Source organism: Pan troglodytes, chromosome 7 (genome assembly GCF_028858775.2).
Source record: "Pan troglodytes isolate AG18354 chromosome 7, NHGRI_mPanTro3-v2.0_pri, whole genome shotgun sequence".
Classification (NCBI taxonomy): Eukaryota; Metazoa; Chordata; class Mammalia; order Primates; family Hominidae; genus Pan; species Pan troglodytes.
This window is the reverse complement of record NC_072405.2, coordinates 120,230,102-120,243,556: the sequence shown is the minus strand read 5'-3', so window position 1 is coordinate 120,243,556 and position 13,455 is coordinate 120,230,102.

The following is a 13,455-nucleotide window of genomic DNA, read 5'->3' as shown; positions in this document are numbered from 1 at the left end:
AGGTGAGACCACTATCCTCCTGGAGCTTACATGGTTGTGTTGGTGAGAGATGAGGAGGCATTAGGTATTAAAAATACCCTTTTCTTCCCCACCTTATAACTGATCCTAAATAAGACAGAAGGGATAGGCAGGAGAAGATCAAAATGACCAGCCCATGTGGTTACAAATAAGTGGTGGGACAGGTCAATGAGAAGAGCAGAAGCCTTGAAGGTCATGGAAAGTAATTTAAATTTTATTCTGTGTGCAATGAAAAGGAATTAAAGGCTTTTAAGTAGGGATCAGTGTTACATAATTTAAATTGTGCAAATGTCATGATGTAGCCTATGGGAATTGGATAGATATCAAGAGTGGAAGCACTGAAGCTTTTAATGGACACAAAGAGTTGATTCTCAGACTAGAATAACAGTGGGGAAGTAGAGAAGAGGATGGATTAGAAAAATATTTTGGAGAGAAAACAAAGCTCTTTAATTTTGTTTAATGCAAACACACATTTGATTTTTTAAGAAAATATTTTACAGAACATCTTTTAATAGCCTGATAGAGTTCCAGAAGACTTGGGAAATGTCAACAGAAGCAGTTCATCCAAACTTTTTCCACCTCATACCACTGAGCAGCAAAAACAAGTAGGAAGGACTGTCGTTGCCAAACACATTCTACATACTGAAAATAACCCTCATCAATAATAAAATAGTCTGTTACTAAAATTAGAAGATAGGCAGCTCTGATCTACCTTCAGACCCCACTGGGTTAAGAATATGAGAACGATGGGTAAGGTAAGGATGCCCAGACATGTGATATCTATGGTGAACAGAAGCAGAGACAGCAAGAGCCGAAGTAAGAAATGGAGAACAGATACTGTTAAGAGTGTGCTGAAGCTCAGTTTCAAGCAATAAATAAGATTCGCTGAATGCTTACAAGGAAACACAATCAAGCAAGCCAGGTGTGCAGTAATCAGAGACCAACTGGCTCTTTTTGTGTCTAGAATGAATTTTAAAGAAAGACAGCCTCTGGAATAGAGGATGAAATCAAAAGGAAAATGACTCTTTTGTGTCTACAATGTGTTCCAGGGAGAAATGACTATTGAGAATTTACTGCTTCTTTTTCTTATCAGTCAAACACACAAATAGCAATTGCTAAATATTAGTAACACTTTGTATTTTATGCCCAGGAAAGAAAACAAAAATAAATAAGTAAAAATGAAAATAAATCTTACATCTCAAAATATTTCACAAATTATCTTACTTAATCCTCCGATATGCTGATTCCCATAAACACAACAAACTTTCACCACAAAAAAGTTTGGATGTCTTAATTTATAGACCTTATTGCTCTCTGCCTTTTCCTCCTTACCTATCTTTAGGAAAAACACTCCTATTTCATTTGTTTCATAGATTGATACTTAGTTGAACATTCTACAAATGCTGTTTCTTAGCAACCTATTCACAGCACCCCATCTAAGTCTTCATCTATTAACCTTTCCGTCTGTCCATTAAGCTTGGTCCTTGTACTCCCGTGAATACACAAAACTTTGCTAGATTATCATTCCTTTTTTTTTTGTCAGTTTTTAAAAACTTCTGTGACTTTTCTGATTCAACTATCTAATCTGTCTCTCATTGCAGATTACTGAACAAGTGTCAGGGAGCAAAATGTATGAATGAGTTTCCAGTTCTGCATTGCTCATGAAAAATTTGAACTGTATGTTATAATTTCAGAGTATGCTAAAAAAAAATCATTTTACATAGTTACCAGTATCTTTGAATCCAAAATGTCAAACAAAATTTACTAAATTCATATTAAGGGTAACAGATCATGAACAGTAAAATAGTAACCAAAATTGTGAATACTGAAAACAAAAGAAAAACTACACTACAGACTCAAAACAAACTTCAACGGTAACGCAACTTCTGGCAGAGGCTATCTTTATTTTCAATTTGACATTTTACAAAAAAGCGAAAAAAGAGATCAATCAAATACAAAAATTCTAAAAGATGACATGAGCTTCTCTTATGATACTGGTGTCAATAAAATAGCTAATTCACCTCAAGCATGCTGTGAGGCAGAAGACATTTAGAGTATACACAGTGTACTGGAAATTGTTATAGTTTTTGTAACTTGTGTGATAACTCACACATCATTGCCTTTTTCTGAAATTAAAACATCTCCAAAGCTTTCACAGATTCTGAATCACTCCATATTAATTCACAACTCAAGAAATATTCATTATGCAACTTCTTTAATTTTCTCTACCAAGAAAAAGTCAAATTAAATGTGTTGCTCTCAGCAGACATGAAATATGCCCAGTACTAAATGTATTTTTAAGAAAAAAAAAGTAAAATTAAATGCAAACTATAGGATAGTTATGGGGGGGTCTACCTTGGCAAATTTTTCACATTCCAGTGAAAAATATGCAATTTGAATTCTTTCAATATTATACATTTTCTAAAGAATCAATATTATATAAGTTATAGAGAATTCTGATTCCAAAACACAAAGCTTATCAATAGAGTTCTAGGAATTTTGTATATGACTATTATGCATGTGATATACATTTTATTAAACAGAGTAAGATTTGGAATATTCTGAATGAACTATATCAAAAAATAACTAAGGGACATTTTATTAATTATTTGCACTCCATTTAGTTATTTTTACATGCAAACTTCTCACAGGCAAGGGGGTCAGAAACTAAATCAATAAAAGAAGAACCAGATGAATAAAGTATAGAGAAGTGGATATGAAAGCACTGCAAAGCCATTCTGAAAACAATGAATCTTGTTTGCCCTTTTGGACATAAAGCTGGCAACTAGCAAGGAGATGGTTCAAGATATTCTGTCTCTGAGAAGGCTCACCAAAGATATTTTAAGAGTTATTTAAGCTTTTTATGAAGTCTTCCCAGAATCTTTAGATAAAAGTTCAGCTGCGGAGTATGTATGACATATTATCTCTATAATGTGTGCCACAGTCCACCCATTAGCACGTCTACTTCAGTGAAACCAGGTCTGTACCTTCTCAACAGTTATCACAATAAAACAGTGTTATTTTACTGTAGATTTTAAATATATGCATATTTACATATATATTATTTCTTGTGCTTAATGTGTCATCTCTATGCAACGATACTAGAAAAAAGATTACAAATTCAAAAGTCTAATGTATGTACATACTTTATAAAATGTCCATAATACCTTCCGTTTTTCTGATCCATGACTTTTTTTTCTTGCAGTCAGTCTAAGGCTTTCATCTGGAGGGTTGTGGGAAGGTTTGACTAATTCGTGTTGCCTTGGTTATAGAGACCATGGCTAAGCTGTGAGGCTTTCTTCCCTGGAGTCTGAGGAATTTGTATCCTAGAGCAGTGTTTTTCATGAGAGTGCTATTAGCATTTGGGAAATGTCAATTCTTTATTGCCCATAAAGTAAAAGATGTTTAGCATCTATAGATCCAGGGTAGTACTTGTCAATAATATTCTCCAATCACTGTAACAGGTAAAGATACCACCCACCATCAACACCATGACCACATTTCCAAATATGTCTTTAAGATGGCAGTACTAACACTGATTGAGGACCCCTAATTTAGAAGCAGAGGGAAAAAACATGTGACTAATTATTTAAAAAGATAGGTGATGGGAAGAGGTAGAGAATACACTTATTTTGACAATTTAAGTATAGGATTTATAATGTTTACATTGTTCAGGAATGAAAGAAAGACGTATAAGACTTGTCTTTCTATGGCTCAGCTACAGGACTTATGTATCCTCTATAAATACAAATACACATTGATGGGAAACCTCAGCAAGTCAGGGAGGGGCTTTTAGAAACTTCCAGAAGGTACTGGCCAGCCCAGGAACATGTGAGTTAACACTTTTCAATTGGTGTTAGTGAAAAGCTATAAGCTTTAGGAGATGCTCCATACCCTGCCACAATGAAGCAGTTGTCATTTTGTGGAAGCAATAGTAGATTACAGATAGATAAACCTAAGATAGATAGAAGTGCCCCTTTACACTGCTAAGGAGATACAGAGTTGAGGTGCTGGAGAGGCCTGATAAACCATTTATAACCTGAAGCCAATGGGAACAGGCCTAAGTGAGGAAGAATGTAGAGAACAAAAGCTAATGGCCTCTAGACTTCATACCCATAAATACCCCAGTAGCTATTAGTCCAGAAAGGCTGGACTAATAGTCCTGTTAACCGGTGATCCAACTGACCCCACTTAGACTAGACTAGAAAACATTATCTCTTTGGGCCACTCACTGCCCATTTGGAGAAGGGTAGAAAGGATACCAAAAATCTGAGAGACTGAACTTTTTTTCCCACAAGACTATGCATTACCAAAAGGAAATATTTAAATTGTTGGATTAGATTATATTTATTTAATTATACTAAAAATGTAGGATTTACCTGATATCTAGGGTGAAGAAATTTATAAGAAATAGCTGATCAATTGGAGGTAAAATTAATCAGATTTTTTCTGCCTGCCTAACAATATGTAAATATTCATATGTTCACCTCTCTCTCTCTCTCTCTGTGTGTGTGTGTGTGTGTGTGTGTGTGTATCTCTAAATAAGATATATTAGATACAAGAAACATTTTGTTGAAACCACGCAAAGAAAAACATACAAGTCCTATACGTCTTTCTTTCATTCCTGAATGATGTAAACATTATAAATCCTATACTTAAATTGTCAAAATAAGTATATTCTCTATAACAATAATTTTCAAAGTGTGCTCTATAGACCGTGGGGTTTGATTAGACCCTTTGAGGGGTCTTTGATGTTAAGAAAATGGTTGATTTCTTTTTATTTTAAGACAATATTTGTGTTTTTCACTGAGTCTGTTTTCACTGATGATGAAAATCAATGATTGGTACAACTGCTTGTGTTTTAGCACACCTCAAAGCAGTGGCACCAAACTATACTAGCTGCCACTCTGTTCTTCACATACTTTCAGGAAATAAAATTCCAGTTTCACTTAATAACGTTACCAATGAACAATAAGAAAAATAAATTTTATTACATTTCATAATGGAGTACATGTCTTTTTAATGTTTTATTTGACTAAATTGGAAGTACACTGGAGGCCTTCTGCAGCATATCTCGGTAACATGCTTATCTCCCGACAAAGCATTAGTGTGGCTGTTTTGGGTTGCACAATGAGTTAGCCACTGTTTCCATGGATCACCATTTTCACTTAAAAAAAAAGGCTGGTAGATGAACTACGGTTATTCAGAGGTTTATAATAATTTCATAAAAACGAATGCATGGAACCTGTCACTGTCAAGGAAATCTAACAATATTATTTTGCTGATGATAAAATTTGAGCTTCCAAGTGAAAATTCGAGTTTTGGAAAACACATTTGTACTACCATATGCTTGATAACTTCCCAATCATTAAAAAATTGTCTGATTAAATTGGTAAGATTAACAAAAGTAATTGTTTTGTTGTTGTTTAGTAAAATATGTCACCTTTGGGAAGGTCTGCATATCTAAGAAACAACCATTTTCTAAGTGACCAGTGCATGACATAACAAAATCATGTATGGATTCAAAAGAAATCATTCCAAGGACAGGATAGATCATGGATTTTAATGTAAATGGGTATGAGAAATTCATTGATACAGTTTCAGACTTCATATTGTAACTAATCTGTCAGGTTCTGGAGTAGTATCAAAGACAAATTTATGTAAAATATATGCCAAAGTTATCAAAATACCCTCTCTTTTTTAACTGCATATCTGTGTGACACTGGTTTTCTGCATAAGATTCAACCAAAATACCAGGTTGCAACAGTTTGAATACAGAAGCAGACATTAAGTCAAATATGAAAGTGATATGAAAAATTGTAAAACAATGTCACTCTTCTCACTAATTAAGGGGGGACAAATATATTTATTTTCAAAAATGTGTTTTTCTTTACAGGTATTGGGTTTGTTACTATTATTTTTAAATAATTTAATAAATGAATATTTTAATTTTTTTCGGTTTTAATTTGAATATAGTTAATATTAAGATATAACCCACATGAATAAAACCTTTTTGGGGCCCTCAATAATTTTTAAGAGGGCAAAGCGGTCTCAACGCTGCTGCTTTCTATAACAGCCATAATTTCAAAACCTAAAGCCATGAGAACAACTTTTTTAGTAGAGTACAAGTTCTATACTTCTTTCTTTCATTCCTGAGCAATGTAAACATTTTAATTCTTATACTTAAATTGCCAAAATAAGTACATTCTCTATAACAATAGTTTTCAAAGTGTGCTCTATAGACCCTGGGGTTTGATTAGACCCTTTAAGGGGTCTCTGATGTTAAGAAAATGGTTGTTTTCATCCAGTTTTTCTTCTATAAGAAAGTGATCTCTATCACTTTATTGGAGAGAGGCGCACTTACTTTAGGAGTCTTCTTGCTCCAGGGACAAGTGCTGATTCAAATACGATTTAAAAATGATGAACATGGATCATAATTTCACAAGCAAACATGGCCTCCATGTCAGGCAATGTTTGCCCATGCTGACATTGTCAGAGGCCACACACTGCTTTCTCACGGTCTTATCCAAACACCTGTATGTTCAAATACACCCAAACTTGCTTTTTGTTTTACATCTAGTCATCAATAAATATTTTACAAACAGCTACATTGCCAGCTATTAACACGTTATTATGAAAAAAAAGTGAAGCAGGCCAAAAGTTAACCATTTTCAAATAGGAAGTGTTTTTTTCTTACTTATGCTTAAAATTGTTTTGATACTTTCCTATTTATTGAACAATATTAAGTGATAAAATACAATTTTAGTATACCTATATTTATTTATTTATTTTTTGAGACAGGGTCTCGCTCTTCGCCCAGGCAGTAGTGCAGTGGTGCGATCATGGCTCACTGCCGCCTTGACCGCCCTGGGCTCAAGTGATCCTCCAGCCTCAGGTTCCTGAGTAGCTGGGACTAGAGGCACATGCCACAATGCCTGGCTAGGTAATTTTTTAAATTTTTTTTAGAGACAGGGTTTTGCCATGTTGTCCAGGCTGGTCTTGAACTCCTAAGCTCAAGCGATCCACTCACCTCAGCCTCTCAAATTGCTAGGATTACAGGTGTGAGTCACTCCACCTGGCAATGTCTTAATTTTTAAAAATCAAATTAAAATACTTGCTCTCCACACACATATACACACATACTCAAATTTTCCACTTGTTTAGTCAGTAATTATCTGTTCTTAATTTTTCATAAGCTTCTGCTATTAAAAGGGGCCCAGAGTCATCGTAAATATTGAACCTATGACTACGTTGATGATTTCTTAAATTTATTTAAAAAGTCTTATTTATTTTTTCTATTCTTTTACAAATTATTTGAGATTTATTTCCATTTTTTAAAAAATTATAAGTATAACGTGATATTTCTTGCTGTCACCTTAATAATAAAACATTCGCTTGTACTAAAATGGATAAATTTGACCTTATAGCAATCAAACAAAAAAGCAGGCCTGTGACAAATTTACTATGTTTTGACTTCCCTCTGGATTCTCATTTGGTTTAGATTTCCGGGAAATCTGTTTGTGGGAGAACTGTGAGGCTGAGTCTATAACTGAGATGTCAATCAGATGCAGTGGTGTAAAGGAGAAGCCATATGGCTCCTTGCTACTCTTCATGTTGCAAGAATGACAAATTTGTATATTCAGTTGCCATCAATATAATTACACGGTGTAGAGAAAATATATTCTGGAATACATGCACTGATTCTGGGCTCTTTTTAAAACAACAAAACAAGATTCATGTGTACATTCCTTTTTTTTTTTTTTTTTTTTTTTTTTTTTTTTTTTTTTTTTTTTTTGGTACCAAAGAGAAAACTGTAAGAAAGTAGAACATGCTGCTAAGTTTAAAAAGCATTGCCTTGGGAGTTAAAACAGAATTGAGGTTATCCCATTTGTGTGCAATGATTTAATATGTATAATATTTACATTAGTGTTCTATGTGCTTAAACTGAGATTAGAATAATAGGTATTCTATACAGTTTCACAATTCGTTTAACAAAAATATTTCGGCACAGATTTTAGCATATGTGTCCTAAAAAGTCACTTCATATTTTTTTCTTTTATTAGATTATATGTTTAAAATGCCATGGAGATGCTATTTAAAAGGACTATACCATATAACTAAGAACCATTCTGCAGAGAAAAATTGCCTTTCCTCTTGCTTGTCTTTACTATTTTCCTTGCATTGTCAATGATTGCTCATTACTTTTCTTGCATAGAGTAAGAAAATGTAATCAACCAAACTAGTATTCATTATAAACTGTAATGTTAGTTTTTCATATGTGTGTGTTGAATGTGTATATTCATATGTATTGTATATATGATATATGATACTTTATACACATATTTTATCTGTGTATTCTCATAACTACCCCCTGAATATTGTAAAAGTACATGTCCATAAATATTTACTGAGTGATACACTTCTCATAGGGAAAACCAAGGAAAATTAACATTAAAAACCTCGCGGGCCGGGCGCGGTGGCTCACGCCTGTAATCCCAGCGCTTTGGGAGGCTGAGGCGAGTGGATCATGAGGTCAGGAGTTCAAAACCAGTCTGGCCAACATAGTGAAACCCTGTCTCTACTAAAAAATACAAAAAATTAGCCGGGCATGGTGGCGGGCACCTGTAATCCCAGCTACTCGCGAGTAGAATCGTTTATACCTGGGAGGCGGAGGTTGTGGTGAGCTGAGATCGCGCCATTGCACTCCAGCCTGGGCGACGAGAATGAAACTCTGCCTCAAAACAACAACTACAAAAACCTCATAACAGTATGGAGTGCAAAGGTTGCCTTTCTTCCAATTACAAGATAAAGTTCAAGTTTAATGAGTTCCTTAATAATGAAGGAAAGTGCTAAATAGAATAAGGAATAAGTCTAAAGGCAATTTTACTTCTAGTATTAATGAATCATATACACTCAAATGACAGCCACAGTTTTTAATGGTTCCATATGACTCCACCTTTCTCTATCAACATAAGGGAATTCTATAGAGCTGAGTAAAAAGTGTTTAATTGGAATTTTCAACTTCAATATTGGGTTCACATAACAGGTCCCAGAACATGATGAGCAGAGAACTTGAGATGCTTTTGCTCCACTGCTTCTAAATCTTGTTTATAAAAGTTTAATTTCAACGTAATTATAATAATTAATCTGGTGAACAATAAGTGTCCTGAGTCTATGCATTTCTTGATAATTCAAGAACAATTCAAAATGTCTTTGGTATATAGTAGTTACAGTGAAAAATCATTTAATGATCAATCCAATCACCTATCTCCTTTGGAGAATGATGATTTAAAAAATCGAATTATTTAAATGTGAAATCACAGTCATATGTTGGTTATTGCTGATAAGTATAGTCATTTCTTAATTATTTGGAGCATATAATAGAAATGTTCATTTCTCAAAATTATTTGTAAAGAAGAGAAGAAAATGTCCAACAGTGATTTCTCATCATCACATTATTTTTATATCAATGCCCTTCAATGAATAAAGGCTTTGAGTCAAACAAATGTGTTCAAATCTACATCTACTATCTGTTTGACACTTGGAAAATTATTTTAACACTCTGATCCTGGTTTCTCATCTGGAAAACCAAAATCATAATATTACCTTCATTGTTGGGTTATGTAAAATATAAAGGAAATGAGATAATGTTTGTAAAGTTCTTAACATAATGCCTATCATCTCGCAGGTTTTTAGTTAGGACCTTGGGGGTAGGGGGAAGTACAAAAAAATTCCTGAAATGTAACAATAATAAAAGTGATAAGAATGACACTGCACTATACATTTTACATGGATTATCTCATTTAAGTTTAAAACAATAACATAAAGTACTATTGTTATCCCCATTTTACAGATGAGGAAAATGAGATTTACAGGGTTTAAGAAACTTGTTAAGGTCATGCAGCCTATAGAAGGCAGAACAGGGACTAAATACATAAAGGCAACAGCTATTATTATCATATTATTATCCTCACCATCACCGTCATCAACCCATCATGCTATCTCTGTAGCAGACTAGGCTATAAAAATGATTTCTTGGGTACTTCCAAAGATAATTGCCTTCCCTTGGAAGAAATCCAGAACAAGCCCACATTAAGCTAAATTCTGCATTAGAGTGGGCTGTCATACAGTTGGAAGGATTTATTCCAAGCGCCTAGAAGGCACATGAAAGATGAATAGATAGAATTTGTCATATTTTCTTTTACCTTTAAACATATACCAATGCAATGAAGGAAAAAAGATAAAGCCATTTTGTTCACACACAAAGACATTTTTAAATATCATCACAATTGGTACATCTATCTGGTTGTCAGTTCCTGAGAAATCAAAAACAGAGCCGAAGATACGCATACCTCACACAAAACATTGTCTGCATTGTTGATGAATGATAAAAATTAAAGGAATTTAGTGTAAATGTATGAAACTACAGTGAAGGAATTAAAAATAAAAATCTAGATTTTACTTAAGTTGAATTTTATAAAGCTGTTTATTCAAAATTATCCATTAATCATATTTCCCATGTCTATCTAATTATAAAAAAAGTTTGCAGTATTTTGGATATAAATTAATAATGAATGTACATTTTCCTAAAAAATTTTAATGACATAGCTGTGTAATTGTTTTAAACATTCATATTAGAGATAAGCATTAACGATTTCACAGAAATATTATAATATATTGTTCAAAAGTATCACAGTTAAACAGAATATGATATTAACATAAATATCCTCATGATTTCTTCAAAACCTAAATGAAGTGTTACATATTTTTAACAGTAGGATTTTCTAATAAGCTTAAAATGACTTTTAACTTTTATTTTCATAACTGTTATTTAGACGTTTAAAGTATGCCATGATTTTTCTTTTGATCTTATTTGCAACTTTTAAGAATATACACTATTCATTAATAAACTTAAAATACTCATAAAAATGGAAAGAATTAAAAATACTAGTTGTTGCTGGAGATTCCATATTCAAGTCAATACATGTAGAATTGATAGATGAAGCCAAAAGCAAGTAGAGTATTTCATAACAAGAGTCTTAATGGAAAATCACTCAAATATAACATCTGATGACTAGGGAATATACCCAAAGCCTTTAGACTGTCGAGTTTTCACATTGCAGTACTGAGCAACCTCCCACATGACAATCACATTCCTCCTATGCTATGTAGAAATGAAATGGAAAGCAAGACCTCACCACCCCCAACTACTTATCAGCAGTTCTCCTTTGACATGCCTCAGGTTATACCTCAGGTCAGGATTAGGGCTAAAAGCAGTATCTTTCAAGTGGACATGTTTCCCTTCTTATTCTATGGTATGCTCTTCCTTGGAGTCTCTTATTGAAATCTGGGCCATCAAGGAAGGAAAATCAACAGACTTAAGGGAAAGGCACAGAGCACAGGTGGGGATTTGTATTACTCAAGACTCTATATTTTAAAAAGGGGTCATTTATATTTATATACTCCATGTTGACTAATCATCCCTCTAGTTATGATTGCCTTGATGAGTGTAAATTGCTATAACTACAATCAGTGCCCAATTGAAACATTTACGCTGTTAGCAGTTGAGATAGAGTCAGAAGTCAGAAAGGGCCTGTTTCAAGCCTTTCACATACCCCTTTACATATTCACTATGTAAGGTAGAAAGTTACTTTCTTAGTGCCTATAAGCATCCAAGTTGAAATCTATAACTAAGGATTACAATGCTTACTTCATAGGATCATTGTGAGAAGTCAGATGTGTAGCAAAGAGCCTGACTCTTAAGGAGAGGTTATTATAACTACTTCTACAGGACAACATTCATCATAACTGAGGTTCAGTGGCTTAGTGGCAGGGGAGGAGACCTGGAAGCCTCAGTCATCTTTCACTAACCTCTGGTTACCTGTCCAAGATCTCTCTCCTCACCTAAAGCTGGCATTCTCCTTTGAATGCTTTCCTCTTTCCTCACCATAATCTGTAAAGCTAGTATAGACTTTCATTGCTAATCATGGTATGAATAAGCCTTAACAGAACTATGGCCTTTTGCTTTTTTTCAATACCTATATAATCTACAATTGCGATGCTGGAGGAGTTTTCTTGCTGTGCAGGGGAAAGCTCTGCTACATTAAAAAATAATAACGATACAGTACCTATACAGAATGAAGAACTATTGACTGGGATAATTCTAGCATTTCTGTATTTACTGTATGGAAGAGTTCTTTACGGAGAAAAGTTAACCAAATGGATGGCTGTCAAAAGAACCATGCTTATAAATATTATAGTTTAAAAAAGTTTATTGAAGTCCCCCATTTATTCTCAGAGGATTACTATAAGCTCCACGACAACAGAGATCTTGTCTATTCTTCATTGATATATCGCAAGTACCTTGAATAGTGCCAGTATATAGTGAATGCTCAGTAAACTTTTGTTGAAAGAGTGATGAAAATACCTCATTAAACTCCTGTCCTTCATTAGAAACTTGCAAACAAAGAAAATAAAAACAATCACACTGATTTATCAACAAAAAATAATGTTTCTAGCGTTTTGTTTATGAAGGCAGCCTCTGACATGTAGTCCTGGGTTTGATTTGAACTGTGTGGCCCTTTGCAAATCACTTAATTTCCCTGTGCCTCACTTTTCCTTTCTGTAAAATGGATATATGCTACCTCATAGTGTTGTCATTATGATTAAATAAGGTACTGCATGAATAAAGAGCCTACAAATTTCCTGGCATAAAGTAAGCACCCATTAAATGTTGGGTGTTTTCATTAAAGCTTGAAATTTCACTGAGGAAGGCACTGAGACCCTCGAAGTAAATGATAGCTAGACGTCCCACAGCCAGTTGGCAAAGCTAGAACTAAACAGTCACGTTTCTGTCCAATCTATGAAAAAGCTTATTCTACTACATCAGGCTGCCTGCTTATGTCTTTATATATACTACCTAATATGTGTGTGTGTGTATGCTTTCTAATATATACTTATATATGTAAGTGTATCCATAATATACGCTTTCCAATATGTATTCTATATATACATACTAGAAAACAACGAAGATGAGTGTGGTTCACTCTCTCTGGCAAAGACTTGAAAAATGCATGATTCTGAGATGCCTGCTGAAAATGTGAAAACCTTGAACCATGCCAAATGAAGCAGTTAATATAAATGCCCTAACCTCAAGTTTAGCACACTGATCCAGTTGGAAATTTTGCTCTGGAGCATTTACAAAAGCACAGATCCGGGGAAACGGGAATCAAATGCAGTAATTCTGCAAGTGTATTCAGGATGAATGTAATATTGAGTGTCACCGGGCACCTCACTACCCCCCGCCCCCACCCCCGCCGTCTCACCTCCCTCCCTTAGATCCTGCCACTCCCCTCTGCTGGTGCTGGAAGCACTGGGCGAGTGGCTCTCAGAGCTAGAGCGGGCGGGGCGGACACGCTTAGCCTAAGCCCAGGGGCC